Consider the following 21,108-nt stretch of genomic DNA (forward strand, 5'->3'; position numbering starts at 1 on the left):
AAGGTGGATCATTCCCTCTGTCTCACTCCACTCACTACCACCGCACAGATTCTCCTAGCTAGCTGATGTCGTTTTTGTGACAAGTGCGAATAACGGTGAAACGTTTTGTTCTGATAAGGTGATGAGAACGGTTTCTTTTCCCCCCGTACCAGCTTTCCCAAACGACAGCAAATAAAAGAAAAAAGGTTCCCGCACTGAAAGCACAGAGGGGAGAGAGGGTGGGGGAACAATTTCTTTCCTTATTCCACGGTTCGCTGCGCGTCTTAATTAAAGATGAGACCAGGGTCCCCGCCCGACGTGGTAGTTAAAGTGAGATGAATGCAAAGCGGGACGGACGGTGACCGGCGTTTCGTAATTTTTCTGCTGAATCATCTCGAAAATTGGTTGTTTGTTGGTATTTTGATTAAACACTTCCTAATGATCTGAATTTTTTGTCATTTTCTCCGTTTGGGTTGTTCTTGCTGGTAATACTTTCATTGAAGTGTTTTTAAAGCCATCTTTGCTTTTTTTATAAGTTAGAACAAAATTTAGTATCTTTATAGTTAATACATCTTTCAATCGGTTCAAAAGTTGTATATATATTTTTTTGACAATTTCAAGTTTTTTTTTTATTTTCAATACCAATTTCACTTAAGATTGGTAACATTGATGACGAAATAGAAAAACAAAAATGTGCATTCGTTTACCTTGTGGTAGGCATAAATAATACACTAGGCCTAGGAAGTTTGGAAAATTTCAAAATTGAAGAATGAAAATTCTCGAACAGACAACGGATTCAATCAATCAATTCAATCAATTCACTTTATTTATGAGATTTTCAGCCGTTGGCTGGTTCATCTCATCACAACGGATTCGAACCCGAAGACGGTGATTAGCAATCCAAAGCCTTATACAATAGGCAAACTGAACACCCAAAACTACTCTTCTTTGGTTTTGTTTTCGAATCAATATAAAACTTACTTGAATTTGTGTGATCATTTATTGTGTGTTGAAGTGCTTACCTATGAAGAAAACAAATAAGTATTGATTAGATTTTTTTGTTTCAGTAGAAGTAATATTTCATTAATATAGAAATTATATATTTGGAGCCGGATTGTTTTGCCTTCGCTGCCGCAACCTCGCTGACCTCGAGCATATTTCTTATGCTCGGTTACATACCGGAGTCATATTGACCCCCAGAGACGAACCAGCCAAGGGCTGAAAGTCTCTTTAATAAAGACAAATCAATCAATCAATCAATATTGACCCCTCCGGCTCCAAAAGGTTAAGGCGGAACTAAATGCATTTCCTTTATTTTTTTGGTTTTTGATTTTTTTTTATTAAATAGTGGAGCAATATTTTCAAAATCCATGGAAAATGGAGCCTAATTGTTTTCGATGAGTAAGCAGCCCACCAAGTATCATGACATCAAGGAATGACTGTGTGAATTTTTTGCTGAAAATCTCAGCAAATTTTCATTGTAGCGAATGCTCGCCAAATATTATTGTGGAGTTGTGGAATGAAGCAAAATAAAGATGAATTCTAGTAAAATGTGCGTGAGGGCGAAAAAACTGTCAATAGAAAAAGAGCTATATAAATATAAGTAGGTTTTGGTTTTTTGAATCCAAGAAATCAGCTTGTTGGTATGTTTTGAGATGTTATGTTGCTCCAGGAAATCTTCCGGAAATCTCACCAGGAATTATCCAAGGAATTTCTGCTTGAAATCTTCTAGGCAATCTCCCGGAAATATCTCCATGATGTTCTTCGTAAAACTCCTCCAGTAATTACTTCTGCGTCACTCCAGGGATGCCTCCGCGAATTCCTCCAGAAATAACTAACCCAGGAACTCCTTCAGAAATTCCTCCACGAACACTCCGAGAAATTCCAAAAGAAATTCCGCCAGAAATTTACCAAAAAATGTTGAATAAATTCCTTCAGGAATTCTTCCAAGTATTCCTCCAAGAACACCTCAAAGAATTCTCTGAGGAATTCCCCTAGAAAGTTCTCCAGGAGTTTCTCAAGGATTCCCCCATAAATTGCTCTAAAGTATTCCGAAAATTACTCCAAAAATTCATCCGGGAATTCTTTGAAAGTTCCTTCAGAAACATTATAAATTTATCTAGGAAATCCTCAAAAAATACTTCAGGAATTACACCAGGGATAACTCCTGGAATTATTCCAAGAATTCATCTCGGGATTGCTACAAGAACTCCTCTGGGGATTTCTTCGGATGTTTTCAAGACGATTCTCCAGAAAATCCTTCAGAAATCACTCCTGTAATGCCCGCAGGTATCCATTCAGGATTTATTCCACAAATTCCTCCATGAATTATTCCAAGAATTTCTCCAAGACTTTCTTCAAGAATCCACCCAAAAGTTCCTACCAAAAATCCTTCAGGAATTCCTTCAAGACTGTCGCGAATAATTCCTCATAGAATCCTTTCAGAAATTCTCCAAAATTCCTACAGGAATCTCTCCGGGAAATTCCTTCAAGAATTACACTAGGAATTTACCCAGGTATTCCTTTAAAACTTCTGCCAAGAATTTCTCAAAGACTTCTAGATATTCATCCAAGAGTTTCTCCAGGAAGTCCTCCAATAATTCCTCCAGGAATTCCTCCAAGAATTTCTCCAGGAATTCCTCCAAGAATTCCTAAAGGTATGTCTCCAAAAATCCTTCTAGGAGTTTATCCTAAAATTCCTCGAAAAAACCTCTAGAAATCTACATGAAATCCTCCAGAAATCCATGGACTCCTCCCATTTTATCCAGATTTTGTGAAGGAATTTTTCAAAGAATTTCTTCAATAATTTCTACAGGAATTGCTCCAGGAGCTTCTGCAGGAATTCTTCGAAGATTTTTTCCAGGAATTCCCTCAGGGATTTTTACAGATTTTTTTTCAAAAATTCCTTCAGAAATTCTTCCATGAATACCTTCAGGAGGAAACCTTTAGAAGTTCCTTAGAAAAATACTCCTGGGATTGCTTTAAGAAATCTCCCGAAAATTCCTTCTAGAGTTCATCCAAAAAATCCTCCAAAAATTTCTTCATGAATACCTCCAACATTCTCCAGGAAACCTAAAGAAATTCCTCAGGAAAATACTCCTAGGACTCCTTCCAGGGATTTTCCGACAATTTCTTCAGGGATTTCTGCAGAAACTGTTCCGATACTTCTTCCAAGTATGCCTCCAAGAATTCCACCAAGAATTTCTTCAGGAATTACTTCAAGAATTAGTTTAAAAATTCCTCCATGAATCCATCCAGGAATGTCTCCAGTAATTGTTTCAAGAATTTCTACAGGAACTCCGAAAAGAATTTCTGCAAGACCTGCTCCAACACTTCTGTCAAAAATTTTTTCAAGAATCCCTCCAGAAATTTGGCCACGGATACTTTTTTAAACACCTCTAGGATTACCTCTAGGGATTTTCCAAAAAAATTCTTAAGAAATTCTTCCAGAAAATGATTTAGAGATTCCACCAGAAATGCCTACAGAAATCCCCTTGAGACTTCCTCAAAGAATTGCTTCAGGTATTCCTCCAATTCATCCGCCAAGAATTCCTCCAACAATCTCTTCCAGAATTCCCCTACTAAAATTTCTTCAGGAATACCTCGAAGACTTCTTTCAAGAATTTCACCAAGAATCTCTCTAGGAATTTCTCCAGGAATTCCTTGAAGAATTCTTTCGAAAATTTATCCAAGAATACATCCAGGAATTTCTTCAGAATAATTCCGGAATCTTCTTACAGTAGAATTCTGGAGGAAATCCTGAAGGAATTTCTGGAGTAAATTCTGGAAGAATTCATGAAGTAATTTGTGAATATTTTTTTAAAGAAATTGCTGGGGGAATTCTTAGAGCAATTCGTGGAGGATTTTCTGGAGGAAATCCTGGAGAGATTCTTGAAGTTATTTTTTCTGTATTTAAGTCGATGAACAGGTGATGCGTTGGGACCTGGCATTCACGGCATTTCTGGAGGATTTGCCGTACCGTGAAGAACTGGTCCTTTGTCGACCAGCCGTTGGTGAAGCCGGCTTGATAACTTCCCATGAACTCATTAGCATTGGGTGATAGACGACGGAAGTTGATCTGGAATACCACTTTGTGGGCAGCATTTAAAATGGTTATTGCTCTGACGTTCTCACATTCCAAGTGGTCGCATTTCTTGTGAATGGGGCAGATTACCCCTTCCTTCCATTCCTTCGGTAGCTGTTCGGTTTCCCAGATCCTGACTGTCAGCCGCTGCAGGTAGTTGGCCAACTTTTCTGGGCCCATTTTGATGCGTTCAGCTGCGATAACATCCTTACCAGCTGCCAGTGTTTTATTTTTTCATGGAATTTATATTCATTCCTTAGGGAGCACTTTTTGATCTTCTAAGGAGCATTTACAATTTTGGAATGGTCGCAAACATCTTTTGCCCTTTCATTTCACTCATTTTTCCTAACCGCTATCAGTTTCAGAGGCATGTTTGACTTCCATCTCCATGTTCTTTCTCTATATGAGAAAAAGACTAATCTATCTAAGCTTAACTCTTAACAATGACCATTTCATCGCTCACCGCAACATTTCTGTTCGCATCCGAAAAAAATGGATCCTCACATACCCTCCTCTTGACAGATTGTCATTTTTCATTCCCCGCTCTGCGTTTGAAATCTAATGCGCATCGATTTTTCTTTTCCTCTTCTCTGTGAACTGTAAACATTGGAGCGCCAGCCAACGTAGTCTAAATCATCCTTTTTTTTTCAAGCATCCAACGCCATTTTTCATTTCGACTACACGCATAAATGGGGCACAAGTCAAAGCGCTTCTGTCCTTGAGAGGGACCATACAGGCCCTCCAAAGCCTGACTGATGAGACTCGAGAAATGTAGGCCTTGCTCATCGGAAATTTTAATTTAAACGCAAAAGCTTTTTCTGTGGCGGAGAAAGTGGTGGCTTTTTTGAGTAAGGTGACACATCGTTAGCATGAGAATAGACGCTTGCGATCTGATCAAGATTAACGTGCTGATGGTTTTGAGAAGACCCGTTGATGTCGGCATGAAGAAAAAAAAAATGAACAAAAGCTGATAATGTATAATCAAGGAAAATCATCGATCATCGGTTACATGATAATCATGTATCTTTCAGATGAGGAGCACGCGCATTATTTCTTCGAGTTATGGGGATATTTCTCAACCAAACAGTAATGCGAATTCCATTTGGTATTTTTTTTTGCTAAGGCTTCCAACTAGAAATAATTCTGATTAAATGGTCTGGAAGTAAGGGTGATTAATGCTCATTGTTCGTTGAAACTGGTGAGACGCGTTTCTTGCTCTGTGGTGTGATAGTAAAACAAACAAAAACGAAAACTATTCAACGAAAAAAAATATACCTGAGACAAAACGAGCTTGTTGCCTTACATATATACGAAATTATAAGTGTAAATCGCTATTGAAAAACCAACATCGAAAAACATTAACACTTCATCAATTTAAGAACAAGTTTTTTTTTTCTGTTACGAAGCCACCATTCAATAGCACATCAGCTTTATGATCCAAGTAAATTCCTGAACACAAGCTCTTCGATGCAAAATGTACCATCCCTTGAGCAGTAATTATCTTGATTCAGTCTTCTTTCGCGGTTAATTTTGTAGCATGACTTTTTCATCTTGGAGCTTGCATAAGCTACTACAAATGATTATCGACTATCGCTTTCATTTTCATTTCTCCCAGTCATGGTTCTTTATTTGGTGTGCTTCAATACTACTTCAGATGTACTCCGTTGACTGATGAAGCTTGCCTGGACCATTCTTTTTCATACATAATGATGAATTAAGAATATTTGATTTTTTTTTATTTGTTGGCGTAGCATCCCCACTGGAACAATACCTGCTTCTCAGCTAAGTATGTTATGAATACTTTCACAGTTTTCAAATTAGAGCTTCCACTGCCAATGACCATATTGCAGGTGCATATTGTGTGCCAGACAAGAAGATACCCCAGACAACCAAATCATACGTACAGGGGGTGGCCAAAATGTTTGGGATAGGCAACTTTTTTTTCTCTCACAAATAAGTTCAACATGCTGTAACTTTTCATACAGTGCATCAAAAAATCCCAAATTTTGACTCTTTGTAAACTTATTATATGTGCATCATTGGTACGAATTTGAGCTCGATTGGTTAATCTTTCGCGAAGCTACAATTGTTCTCATAAAACACAATTTCTCAGACAGCTTACTTTTGAACTGCCATATCTCAGAAACTAGTGAACTGAATTGAATTGAACGTTTATCAACAATACATTAGTGCTCCACTAGTTATTGAAACATTGCTACTTTTTAAACATTTTCAAAAGTTATCATGGATTGAAACTTTTTGATTCTTTTTCGAAAAAATGCAATTTTTTGCATCAATGTCTTTAATTTTAGTTTGGATATCCATAGGTTTTCTACTTCTACTCTCAAGATATCTCTAATACGATATATTAGAGCTTATTTAGATTGAAGGAAGAACACATTTGGTATTTTTTGTATGGTATTGTGAATTTGATTTATTTTCCTCTATATGGGTGAAAATGTCAAACCGGTATAACTTGATTCTTCTTGAGAAAATATTAAATTTTAAAATGTCGCATCAAGTATCAATATATTGTTGACAAACGTTCAAAATTTCATTCGATTCGGTTCACTGGTTTCAGAAATATGTGTGAAATAGTGTTTCACGAGAACGGTTCTAGCTTCGCGAAAGATTACCCAATCGGCCCCAACTTTTTACCAATGGTGCACATAAAATAGGTTGACAAAAAGTCAAAATTTGAGAATTTTTGATGCACTTTATTAAAAGCTACAGCATGTTGAACTTTTTTGGGAGAGAAAAAAAAGTTGCCCATCCCAAACATTTTGGCCACCCCCTGTACAACGAAGTTTACGATCTCGTTACACGTCTAACTAACCGTAAAAGTTTCTTCGCATAAGATGTTGCAAATATGCCTTATGCATGCAAAATTGGAGGCGATATACAGGGGATGGCCAAAATGTTTGGGATAGGCAACTTTTTTTCTCCCACAAAAAAATTCAACATGCTGTAACTTTTCATAGAGTGCATTAAAAAATCTAAAATTTTGACTGTTTGTCAACCTATTATATGTGCATCATTGGTACAAATTTGGGCTCAATTGATTAATATTTCGCGAAGTTAGAACCGTTCGGGTAAAACACTATTGTTTAGACAACTAATTTTTGAACTGTCATATCTCGGAAACCAGTGAACCGAATTAAATGAATTTTTAAACGTTTATCAACATTATATTGATACTTAATACGACGTTATAAAATGTAACATTTTCTCACGGCGAATTGAGTTATACCGGGTTGAAATTTTTACCCATATAGAGGAAAATAAGTCAAATTTACAATACCCCACAAAAATTATTAAATGTGTTCTTCCTTCAATATATATATATCTGATATATATATATCTGATTAGAGATAATTTGAGAACAGAAGTGGAAAATCTTTGGACATCAACATTAAAATTTATTGACATTGATGTGAAAAAATTACATTTTTTCGAAAAAAAATCAAAAAGTGTCAATCCATGATAACTTTTTACAACGTTTAAAAAGTACCTGTGTTTTAATAGTTTGTGAAGCATTTACATATTGTTAGTGTACGTTAAAAATTTCATTCAATCCGGTTCACTGGTTTCCGAGATATGGCAGCTCAAAAATGAGTTGTCTGAAAAATAGTGTTTTACCCGAACGGTTCTAACTTTGCGAAATATTAATCAATTGAGCCCAAATTTGTACCAATGATGCATATATAATAGGTTGACAAACAGTCAAAATTTTAGATTTTTTTATGCACTCTATGAAAAGTTACAGCACGTTTAACTTTTTTGTGAGAGAAAAAAAAGTTGCCTATCCCAAACATTTTGGCCATCCCCTGTATATCGCCTCCAATTTTGCATGCATAAGGCATATTTGCAACATCTTATGCGAAGAAACTTTTACGGTTAGTTAGACGTGTAACGAGATCGTAAACTTCGTTGTACAGGGGGTGGCCAAAATGTTTGGGATGGGCAACTTTTTTTTCTCTCCCAAAAAAGTTCAACATGCTGTAGCTTTTAATAAAGTGCATCAAAAATTCTCAAATTTTGACTTTTTGTCAACCTATTTTATGTGCACCATTGGTAAAAAGTTGGGCCCGATTGGGTAATCTTTCGCGAAGCTAGAACCGTTCTCGTGAAACACTATTTCACACATATTTCTGAAACCAGTGAACCGAATCGAATGAAATTTTGAACGTTTGTCAACAATATATTGATACTTGATGCGACATTTTAAAATTTAATATTTTCTCAAGAAGAATCAAGTTATACCGGTTTGACATTTTCACCCATATAGAGGAAAATAAATCAAATTCACAATACCATACAAAAAATACCAAAAGTGGCCATCCCCTGTACGTGCATCGATTCCCATCCACATAACGTGTTTCTTATCGTTTCAGAGAGCGATCAATGGTGCTTAAGCCTAGGCTTTTTAAGCTGGACACAATGTAAATGCCCGTGCCCATCCCTAAAACATACCTAAAGCCCGCCATGGAGTGACAAAATCTCTTAGCTACTTTACTATCAACGTTGGTGTTCAAACATGCTGAAACACTTAAGCTGTTAGTACAGAGGGCCAAAAATGTGTCCAAAAAGAAACCAATGCTCAAACATCTTGCTTGACTCCTTCAAATTTTCATTAGTGTCAAACTGATGTTGTTTCTTGAGTTCTTTTCTTGTCAAATATTTGATCCTGTGTACTTCAGGCCTTACACTGACATCTACATGATCTACTTTAATGCACTTGCACAATCTGAATCTTGTCGCATCACTCGCTTATAGTGAATCTCTAATCAAGCTATTCCAAACATCCAACTCCGCTGGCCTCTCAAAAAGTGGGTTATATCATCACGTTCTTTCCTATCCTCGTAACGGAGAAGATGAACTTGGTCGATAATGGAAGTTTTTTGTGTCTTTTTTACTTCAAGCTCTGAAAGCTTCCTTAATAGCATTCCATAAGCAATAAGAAGAGTATTAAAGTTTTACCATGACAACTTTCAGTATGCAATCTAAGAACTACGCAACGCAACGAATCCCTAGTAGAATTCCTGATGAAAACCTTTCAAGGATTCCTTGATAAATGATGACAGTTATCCCTAGAAAATTTCCCGTATGAATCGCCGATGAAACTCCGGAAAATATCTCCTCAGGTGTTCCTGAAGAAATATGAGGAAAAATTCTTGAAAAAACTCATTGTAGAATATTTGGAGGAATTGCTGATAGAGTAACATATGGAATATCAGTGGGAATCCCTGGAAAACTCGCAGCAAAAATTCCTGAAGGAATTGTATCAACAATAACTGATATAATCTGAGGCGGAATTTTTAAAATAATCACAGGAGGAACCCAGCCAACCACATGTCGTAAATCATTGTGTGGAAAAAACCGTATATTTGTTGTCAATGATTGCGTAAAATCGCATTTCATGCCAAATTTAATTTCAATTGCGAATTTGTTTCAAATAGTCGTCTCCGATCATAAAAGGTGCGAGATACTGTCGGTAGGATCGCACTTGATCGGATAGAATCGTGAAAAAAAAAACCCAGATTAATCCACCTAGTGGTGATAGCGCCTTTCTCGTCGAATATATACTCATGATCTTTACGTCGACATGAGCCGATCCTGAGAACACTTATACGCTTAATACGATTCATGTAAAATTTGAACTCCTTATGAACCAAATTGTGCACAGTAATTTTAGACGCAAAAGAAGATTGGAAAAAACTTTATTCAGTGTTGATGCTTTGGTTACGATTTTATTCTCTTGTACATATATGAATACTTTGACTATTTCTTCACTTTTAATCTTACCCAACGTTTACCAGGCTATCAAAAAAAACCACCATTTGATGTATTGCTAACATTGGTTTTGTTCACTTTCATAATCCCACTATTTTAAGTACCGCATGCATGGGTTTGGTTCAATTTTACGTTTGATCATTTCCGGCAGACACCTGGAACCGATTCCATGGCACTACTGGTTGTCCCAAATATTGTATGGATATGGCTATTTTCTTGTCAACTGTTTATCAGGCTGCCTAAAAAGCCGCGAATTGATGTGTTCCATGGGGAGCATCCATTAAGTGCGTCACGCTGAAATTGGGAATTTTCGAAGCTCCCCCTCCCCTCTTCGTACGGGTTTTTCCTATACATAACCCGGGAGCATCGTGTACTGAATACACGCACCATGAAAAAAGCTCACTTGTAGAACAAAGCGTGTGCGTAGTGTCGCTGAGGGTGGCTGAAGACGCGACTGCTCGAGGGTTAAAATAGCTTGTCACACTTTACAATTCCCTCTCCCCCTAGGATCGTGACGTACTTAATGGATGGCCTCATGTATGATTTTGGTTTACTTTTAAATTTTATCATTTCCGGCGGGGCACTCGTTACCTGTTCTTCAACACTACCGGTTCTCCCAAATGTGCGTCTGTGACTTTTTGCTGACAAACTGTCAATTAAGTTATTGAAAAAGCCGCGATTTGGTGTGTCGCATGCATAGGTTCGGCTTACTTTTATATTTTACCACTTATGACGAGACACCCAAATTCGGTTCCCGGACAGGACCTGTTGTCCCAAATTTGGTCTGCGACTATTTTTTTTTTTGCTAACTGTTCAACAGGTTACCGAAAAAGCCGCTGTTTGATGTGTCGCATGCATGGGTTTGGTTCACTATTATATTTGGACACTTCCGGTGGGACCCCCCGGAACCGGTTCCGGAACACTATTGGTTCAGATATGGTCTGATACTGTTTTCCTGCTAACCGTTCATCAGGTTATCGGAAATGCCGCTGTTTGATGTGTCGCATGCATGGGTTTGATTCTCTCTTATATTTGGCCACTTCCGTCGGGACCCCCCGGAACCGGTTCCGGAACACTACCGGTTCAGATATGGTCTGATACTGTTTTTCTGCTAACCGTTTATCAGGTTATCGGAAATGCCGCTGTTTGATGTGTCGCATGCATGGGTTTGTTGCATTTTCATGGCTGACTCCTCCCAAGGGTACCGGTCCGGAACACCTAAATGGCCATAACTCCGGAACGGCTGGACCGATCCGAACCATTTTCAATAGGAAACAATGGGACTATATGCCGCGTCGAATGAACCATCGGTCATTAAAATCGGTTGAGGTTTACTACCAAAAAGTGATGTGAGTTTTTTGTACACACACATACACACACACACACACATACACACATACACACATACACACATACACACACACAGACATCACCTCAATTCGTCGAGCTGAGTTGATTGGTATATGTGACTCGTCCGTCCGGACCTTCTATCAAAAAGTCATTTTTGGAGTGAACATATAGCCTTTCCAGTACACTTAGTGTACGAGAAAGGCAAAAACATACATTCTTCGTGTCAAGCTGCAAGTTCGCTAGCATCGTATATATGATTTCAAGAGATTATTCATGCTCGGGCTGAAAATGTCTCTAATAAAGACAGACGCCCAAAAAGTTTGGGAATCTATGCCTTAGATAAAAAAAAAACTGGGGATTGTTACCTTTCGAATCTTTAGCATGAATTTTCCATAACAAAAATTAGGCGCGTTAAGAGGAACACTTTTGAGAGTAGTTTTGGGAAACACTTAGAAGAGAAGACAGCAAATCTAATGGATTATAACAAAAATATTAGAAGAGATTGAAGGAATTTGAACGAGACCCTTGTTGATCTCCCTGATGTTTTTTCTTATGAATGTCTTAATCTCAAAAAATACCTGATAAGTGGCCAAATTGCAGTTACTTTTTATTCACTCTATAATCCATTTATAATACCACACAGCTTCATTTATAAAATTTGCAATGAGCAAGCATGTTAGAAAAGTACCTCAATCACGTTTTAAAAATATAAAAAAGAAATTCATTACATTTAAGATATAGTGCTACGATTCTTGAAATCATTTATAGAACTGATCTATATTATTGTTTCAATGCTTTCTGGGTTGATTAAGAATAACATTAATATGTTAACACTACCTCAAGGGGTGTGGTGGAACCATTGGGAATATTCTGGAATGGAAATAATTAATGTCACATTTCTTTTTATTTTCGTGAAAATTTCGCTACTGTTTTCATGATAAATTCTCGAGATGAATTTTAAATTTTATGGAGACGTCGAACTTCGAAGCTTTCCGAGAAGATATTTTTGAGAAAATAAATCTTTTTGAATCCCACAAGAAGCCAGTAGAGACGAGTTACGGTCCTTTGGAGAGTTTCTTTTTTAAAATATTTGAAATTCCTGATAGAACACTTGAACGAAAATGAATCAGAAATGAATATGGATGAAATCTGTACAAAAAAAAATGATATATTGCAAGATGGAGCATGGCTAAAGCTCTTAATATTAGAGGGATTTGTTATTGTTTATTTTGGAACTGCTTCCAAAAAGATTTTACAAGAAGGTTTTATAAATAGTACTTTTGAAGTTATTTTGAAAAATCTGAATAATTTGATGAAGTAACTTCTAAACCATTGAACCATTGAATCGATCGAAATCGTTTCTTTTTTGTTCAGATTCTTAGATATTTAAGAATTGACTGTCTGTACCGGTGAATTTTTTTTTGTAAAAAAATAGAACTATGGAGAGAAGATAATGTAGGACAAAAGAGGCACAAAACAAGCAACAAAAAGGCACGGCGATCACTCTTTAACCCAACTGGTAACAGATAATAAAATGATCTCGATTTTTTTATTGGTGACAAAACAGAAGCTAAATTTATAGCGTACTTTTCTATTCGTGAATAATCGATTATTACTAACCCAAAATCGAGCTGTTTGATGATAGATCTTCAACAGCGTTGCAGTGTCCAGCAACACAAAAACGCAATACTACAAGAATTAAAAATCTCAAAAATCGTGATGAATGATTTTTAATCTATTCTGCTTAAGTTGGGAAAAACGTATATAACATCAGGTGGATTGTCGCAACAAATTGATGTTGCAATTTTTTTTTCTGTTACGCGATGGTTGAAATTTGATTCAGCGGTTAAAAGTGTTCTAATTTTCTTTGAGATTATTATTCACTCCATTCCAAAAAATACCGAGTGAATCCCGATGTCGTATTGATCCCACGAAAAAAAAAAAAGATTTTCGTTTCGTGTCGTTGCCTCGTTTCAGAACTTTCTCTCCTAATACTATAGTGAACATGGTAAACATGAAAGATAGGGATATTCTGAGCGAATTGTGTATTCCCTACATTCCAACAGTTTAACGTAGATCTGGACACTAATAATAGCAAAAGTTACAGTATTTATGGTAATCAATCGTTTATCTTATGTTTTCATCAATACATTTATTTCTTTTGAATAATTCTCTTAGTTTATTTACAGTCAAAGAAATAATCATTTTTGCAACTCCGCACTGTAATATCTATTTCATATTTGCCTTTTTGGTATCGTAGGGGCCACTGTTCTTAACTTAATCGAAGAGTTGCTGTTGGAGGTTATCGGTAACGCAGTGTGCTGATGATATTCTTGGAACCGAAGGTTTTCTTAGCAACCTAGTTTATTCATTCCTGTTCGAGCTCTCCATCAAGCTAGTTGTAAAATAAAATTAATCCACTGTTAAATTTTGCTGTTCTGGTTCCTTTCTTGATGGTTAAGAGGTTATTCACGCAAGAATTCGGTCCACGGGATCCCGCTGTTCTCGGGCACCGGTTTCGACAACTAACGTTTTTGAGAGGAGAAGTATTTGAAGTCTGTGAAGCTGTTGGATGTCATCAAGAACGATCCTTCGACAGAAACGGACGAGCTCACAAAGTTCCAGGAACATGACGATAAGGCAGCGTACCAGCATGCTGGTCTCATTCATTGATGACGATCTGCTGGATTTGGTGCGGGACAAGGAGACGTCCAAGGAAATTTGTAGAAGCCTGGAAACCGTATATGCCAATAAGTCCGTCTCGTCGCAGACGTTCGTCAGAAACCAACTTACGAAGCTGCGAATGGTGGAAGGTTCGTCCGAAAAAGACCACCTGAAAACGTTCGAAGAGCTGATCCGACAGTTGAAGCTGGCCGGAGCGAAGCTTGAAGAAAATGATATTGTGTCCCAGTTGTTTGCCACACTTCCTGAATCGTTCGACCCGCTGTTTACTGCGCTGGAAAATCTTGGCGAGGAAAATCTGAAGCTGGATGTGGTTCGCGAGCGCCTTCTTGCCGAGGAGCTCAAGAAAACTGTCCGGGTAGCAGATTCCTACCATGAGAAATCTGCAGCATTCCAGAGCAGAAATTTGCTGGTAAGTACAACGTCAGAACTGTTTCGTCGACCTCACGAAGTTAAGGTGTCATGATGCATCACTGAGCTTCCATACGAATTATTGGCTTTTTGCTTTTCAATGATTGTTAGCCTCACGTTTTTTGAAGTGATAAAAAACTGATAATTCTGCAGTAACGCTGAAAAAGTATCATCACAATCACTACGAGTGAGCATATAGGATGGTACTTTTTCATACGAATATTCGCTTTCGTGGCTGAGAATTATCACTTTTAAATTTTGAACCAAATATCCAACATGGCTGCTGATGATGCCGTAAAAAGCCTTAAAGCAGCCAGTAATCATCAACGTGGCTAAGGACGGCCAATCCTTGACGTAGTGGCATCGAGGCACGATAAAGGGCGTTACCCTGAAGAATGTGCTTTTCGTACCTGGACTAGACTGCGAGGAAATGTGCTATCCGTAAAGAGAATGGCTAATGCGAACGTGGATGTCACTTTCATGAAAAAGGAAGCTGTGATGAAGTTCTGTGGTGAGCCTGTCGGAAAATGTCCAATGCGGGGAGATTTCTACAAGCTCAATTTGTCAATCGATATCGTGGCGGCCAACATGTGTGGAGCTACCAATAGTAACCTGTGGCACCGCCGGCTGGACCATTTGGGAGAAAAGAACCAACAAGCCCTCATCAAACAAGGCATTGTATCAGGCATTCAAGAGGAGCCAGCCAGAAATGTCAAGTTCGACGAGTGCAGCTTTCCATTCATCACCGAGGTCCGTGACGAATCTCCGTTGATAGTGGACTGCGAATCTCAAGACGACATGGGATTCCCCGAACAGTCTGTTCAAAACGAAGCCTTGCCTGATGTAGAAAACAGTATTGCTGACGATTAAGACACCGAGGTCGGAGAAGCCGGAGCATTCCCTTCGCAAATAGACCGTGGTTCAAACCTCGAAATGGCCACCCCGAGGCGCAGCGAACGGGAGCGCGTGATCTCCGGTAAGTTTAAGGATTGTTTCATTGGAAAAAAATTTCATTGCCGCGCAGTACAATTCTACAGATGCTGTCCAACCACTACGCGAAGTTCCAAAAGACCCTATGGGACGAGGAGAGGAGGAACGAACCATTTGCGATGTTCCGGAGGCATAAAAGGACATTACTGGACGAATCGATGAACTCTTCATGGAGAAAGCGATCGACAAATAGCTGAAGTCACTAGCTGACAACCACGTTTGGCAGCTGGTAGAGCGCCCGGACGACGTTGTTCCACCAAAATCGAAGTGAGTTGATGGCGAGCCGGAGCGCATGCCGGAGCGGTACTTCTTTTGCAAGCTCAAAACGGTCATTTTATGGACTCAAGCGAAGCCGTCGTCGTTGGAATAATCAGCTGGAGGACCTGCTTCTGGAGCTGGGTTTCACCCGTTCCCAACACGACTATGACTTGTACACCAGGATCACCGAACGAGGGGGATGTACATCATCATATACGTTGAAAATTTGCTCATCATTGGCAACCGGATGGACGATCAAACTTGCACTTGCCAAAAAGCTCTAGATGACGAACTTTGGGGAAGTAAATAACATTCTCGAAGACCTGAAGCAAGTTCGTCCGGTCACAGCATTCACTTATGAATGACTTATATCGATGTGAATCAACATTTCTTTCGCGGCCATGTAGCACAAGAACAACTTCGAATCGAAGAAATTCGCACAGCAATTCAGATAGCGGACACGTTCACCAAGCCCATGGAACCTGGACGTTTCCGCGAAATGAAGACCCTCATGGGGGTGTTGGAGTTGATTGGTAACGCAGTGTGCTGATGATCTCCTTGGAAACCGAAGGTTCCCTCAGCAATCTAAGTTTTCTAGTTTTCTTTAATTAACAACATAGTTGTTTTTTATATTCCTGTTCAAGCTCTCCATCAAGCTAGTTGTAAAATAAAATTAGTCCAATGTTAAACTATGCTGTTCAAGGGTTGCAGTTGCAAGAGTTCATAATGCAACTGATTTCGGTTGCATTATGAATCATAATACGATTGTTTGATTGGAAGACTGAGATTCCTTATTCCAAAAATAAGTTTATGCAACTCGTTGCAAAACTTGGTTTTTCACTGTAAATATCTTCTTTTTGCAACTCATTGTATAAATAACTATTTTAGAATGAAGGTTTTTTATTTGCGATGCACTTTAAATAAGAGAATTGGTTTCCTCAAAATTCAGTATAGGAATCTGCAAATCCATCATACATGTGGGATTTCACTGAGATTATTCTATTGTATTGCTTGTCCTAGTAGTTTTCAAAATTGTTGAAAAAAAATCTTACACTTTATGCTGGGACCCGAGCTGCAGTTGATCACATGTTCGTTACATAAGTGGATGGGTTTGACTCTCAGTCCCGGCACTTGAAATTCTTCGCCATTTGCTCTCCCCTCAAGAGGCCGCCTGCCACTGACACTTTTTGAACTCATGGCTCCAATAGATGCGGATACTTAGATATCAGCGAACTGCTACTCAAAATGGACCCTCAACCGGACTGGAAAGGAACAACAGCCACGCACTAAGATTTTCGTGCTGATAATTCTACCATGGATAGGGTAGAAAGTGAAAGCGGTACAAAAGCAATTTGAGCAGGGAAAAGCCCAGTGGAGGCGAGCTTGCACATAGGCTACTCTTCCTCCAACAGCCATGGAACCTCCTCGTTTTTCTTTTATTCAAATTATTTTACAATTACAATTGATCTAAGTCACTTCCAGTGAGCAAGTGCTCTTTGAAGGAAGTGCTTAGCTAGTTCACTTTACAAAGAATTTCATTATGATTTTAACTACAAACAATGCATGTAATAACTGCGAAGGTGATGAGCGTCGTGTAGCTCATTAGATCGATGATGGTCATTTGGTGATGGAGGGTGACGGTGGCATGCGGAGACAAGCAGAATGAGCAGAAAGCAGTTTAGTAATAAGCTAGCGTTAGCGGATTTTAGACTTGAGATGTTGCTTAACTGAATTTTTAAACTCAGTCAATGATCTAGAGGTTTTACAAGTCATTGGCAGTTCGTTGAACAGTTTGCTACCAATGAAGGAGAACTTTTTGTGGCTAGAGCCACTTCTGGACCGTGGAAGTACAAAATTCCCTAATTGACGTGACGTGCGGTATTATTGTCGACTTGTTGTTAAACTTGTGTTGTGGTGCTGCTGAGAATTGGTAGTTATTTTTCTGATCAGATTTATTGGCAGTAGAATACAGAAGATTTGTTGGGTACATGAACGGCTTGTTGTAAACTATTTTCAAGCATCTATTCTGCAATACTTGCAACTCCCGTATGTGTGACTTACTGGCTAACCCCAATTCGCTACAAGATACTGTAGTCGCGGATGTATCAACGAATAGTACATCTTCTGCATACAGGAAAATGGCATGAACGGTGAAACTCTCCCGAGTAATCCACGAAGCGAGCTAATTGACTTTTTGAGGGATTTGATATGACTATTCCAGCTCATTGCTTCATCGATGATTGACCCCAAAAAGCAGTACTCAGATGTTTTTTCAAGCGTATGTCCTTGAATTATGACAGGCGGAACAGGCGGACAGGCGGACAAGGGGAAAACGGCGTCGTCCTGAGCGTATTAGCATATACTTAGTCTTTGCCAGGTTTAACGAAAGCATATTTTCGCAAAAATACTCCATCTTCTCTTATTTGTCCCAGAATATCATTGGAATTTCATTCCAATGTATAGGGTTAAATACTGTATGTATCTCACAGTGTGCCAAAAATTAAGTTATTAGGCATAAAATTGACTTAGTTATAGCGACAAGTGTCCAAAGCAGGTACACCTGCACAAATGATTACAAGACCCTATATAGAGTAGAAGCTGCTGTGCAAAATGTAAGAGCAGTTGTCACTTATAATCGCTCACGTAGTGCCATAGTGGGCTGTATATAACACGGTGTTCAATACGTTCGGATACACAATCAAATGTAATTTATTACCCATTTGTAATTTAGATTTTCAAAGTGAATGTAGTGATGATGAACCTGGGCTTGTTAGTGGAATACCTGTAAGTAAAAAGAAAATCGGATTAAGTACTGTTCCTTTTAATTTCACGAAGAATTTGCATCCTTTGACAGATACGTATTTCGACCTCAACTGTCGTCTTCAGTGTCGAGTCAAGTACAAGTCACAGAAGACGACCTTACAGTTGAGGTCGAAATGCGTATCTGTCAAAAGATGCAAATTGTTGGTGGAATTAAAAGGAACTGTACTTAACCCGATTTTCTTTTTACTTAAAGTGAATGCATAATTGAAGACGCACATAATACTGATCAAATACAGCATATGTTTTGAACTAAACTGTTCTTTATCCTTTTGTAATAATTGCAAATGTGTCTCAAGTTCCTTTCGGCCGGCACCCAAACCCAAGTCTTTCATTGATATTTCGTCCAGTTTTCATTGAGTAATGGTGTTGAGTTAAATCAAATTATTTTGTTGTCCTCAGCATTAGTGGTAGCAACTATGGTAATCTATAAGATTTCGATTGGGTGAAGTACGGAGTAATTTTATCTTGATGCTTAAAGTTGCTAAAATTGTCACTGTGCATGTTTTAATGATTATTGTTTTGTAAAAAAGCAAGGCTGCGTATATCTCAGTTTAACCCATAGTTATCTTTTCCAAAACTTGAATGGGATATTGTGGCAAATTTTGACCAAAATTGGCTTTATATAATGTATTTATACATTTTTCATAGAATGATCGTATTTATGCATTTTTCATAGAAATAAGCACAATTTAACTATACTTGCAAATTCATCGCAATATCATCACTGAAACAGCAGTGTAAAGTTTTGTCTATTAATTTAGTTATTTTAATTTAGTATAGTGAGATGTAAACTCAAAAGTCAACGTTTTAGGCTTCTGTAGCATGAGCAACTTTTCGAAAACTATTCCAGCGTGCCGGAGCTAACAAACTTTAGAAACATCTAAGGCTTATAAAAAAGTAGAAAAAGACGTTATTCAAAACCATATGCTGAATTTTATCAGTGTTATATGACCTTCCAATAAATACATTTTCTTTGAGAATCAAATTATATGATGTATCCCAAGTTATTGAGTGTAAAGTAAGCGATAAAGCATTAAAAATCCCTTATCTGTAAATTATAACTTACCTTTTGCTGATCCGAAGTTCAGTAATGTGTAAATGTAACATTTCCTTTTAACTTTCCCTTGAGTGTTCTCCTAAATTCCATCAGTTTCATCTCTTTCAAGCCGTTTAATCAATTATTAATATTGTTTTCCACTGAAGATATGCTCATTGAGTCACAGTTTAATGTATACGATATCGCCACCTGCATACGTTTTTTTCATCGCTCAATTCTGTGGGAAATTTCTTCACTTTCTCCTTTTCGTCCCACCCACGCCTGCTCGCTGAAAAGACTCGGTCCTCGAACTCAAAATGTTTTGATCAAATCAACCGTTAAACATCGTTGATGTGTGTTTATGCCACGTGTATGCATTTACTGATTCAGTTTTTTTTTTGTTGTGATTTAGATTCTAAAAATAGAATCATGTTTAAAAATAGTAACTGCTTTTCGGCATCTTCGGAGAATTTCTTACGGAATTATTTATAGCCGTTGATTGAGTATTCGTCACCTCCGCACCACCAGGGATGTTGGCGAGTTGAGGAAAGACGTTGAGATTAAGACGTCAGAGCGTGTTTTGCTCGAGGAAGATTAGTTGATTTTTTTTTTCTCGGGGAGATAGACTGGATTCGAGTGCCTAATTGTCAGCTAATAAATTATCTGGTCTCGGTTTTCCATCGCTCATCAGCTCTGACAGAGACAGGGTATTCAGTTTCATTCATCATTTTATGGCTGAGCACGCAATTCGGGTGATGGGGAAGCCGACGACATGATTAAATTAACCAACTGTTTATCTCACGGAACGTGATGAGTAGAGTAATTAGAGGAACTGAGTTGAAATTGCACTTCGTGTTGATGGATTATAATCGGAAACACTCTGCACATGTACTACTTTTCACTTGCCACAAACGACTGAGACAGGATGCCATTCATCGTGCACTTAGTTCTAACCCCCGAAAAAAAAAGCTGCCATAGGAACCGAGGCAGGAATTCGGGAGTGTGGGTGGATTACACACTGAGGACACTACTTTTCGAGGCTTGTTCCCATAGCACTGACTGGATGCACACTGCCTGAACTTTCCCAAACCGTCGTCGTACCTCTACTGTTCTTGCCAGTTTTTATCACCCTCAATGGAAGCCCCAGCATCTCACTCTCACACACTCCTGGCCCAACCCAACCCAGCCCTGCCCAGGGTCAAAGCTGCTCCACTCCAGCAGAGCAGTCTAGGTTACGCTACCGGAGGCCCTGGTCTAGGTTACAATACCGCTTCCGTCAACGTGCGAACTGGGACTAAGCCCAGAAATTTAGAGCAAATTCTCGGATGCCTTTCCGAGCCGCGCCAAGAGCCGGTCTCGTCTTCGTCGGGATTCACGATTCCCGGCTGCTGCCACCAAAAAGCCCCACCAGAACCCTCCGCCACCCACGGCTCCAAATTTCCAACCCTCCCGAAGAAAGCACCCGAATGCTCCACCGGACCAACGCAACGCCGGGTTCAATCACGACCGAGCACCCGAACTGAGGCCATCTCCTTCCACCCGTCATACAACAACCGAGCGAAAAAGCTCCGCTCCGATGTTCATCCGCCGAAATGAACACCACGGTCGAAAAACTGCCCAGCATCTTGTCGCCGTCGTCGTCATCGCCCGACAACCGAGATTCAATTTTTCCAGTCCAGCACGGCACCAGCAAGCGAACGCA

General features: G+C 38.8%; 1 protein-coding gene across 1 annotated transcript in view; it reads right to left on the bottom strand.

The window, feature by feature from the left end:
* Positions 1-19,888, bottom strand: part of LOC134286240 (uncharacterized) — a 171,516-nt gene extending 151,628 nt beyond the window's left edge. Inside the window, exon 1 of the mRNA XM_062847823.1 lies at positions 19,437-19,888. The gene's annotated coding sequence lies outside the window, so the exon portion shown is untranslated. The remainder of the gene's footprint in view (positions 1-19,436) is intronic.
* Between the last annotated feature and the right edge of the window lie 1,220 nt (positions 19,889-21,108).

Source organism: Aedes albopictus, chromosome 2 (genome assembly GCF_035046485.1).
Source record: "Aedes albopictus strain Foshan chromosome 2, AalbF5, whole genome shotgun sequence".
In the NCBI taxonomy this organism is placed as follows: Eukaryota; Metazoa; Arthropoda; class Insecta; order Diptera; family Culicidae; genus Aedes; species Aedes albopictus.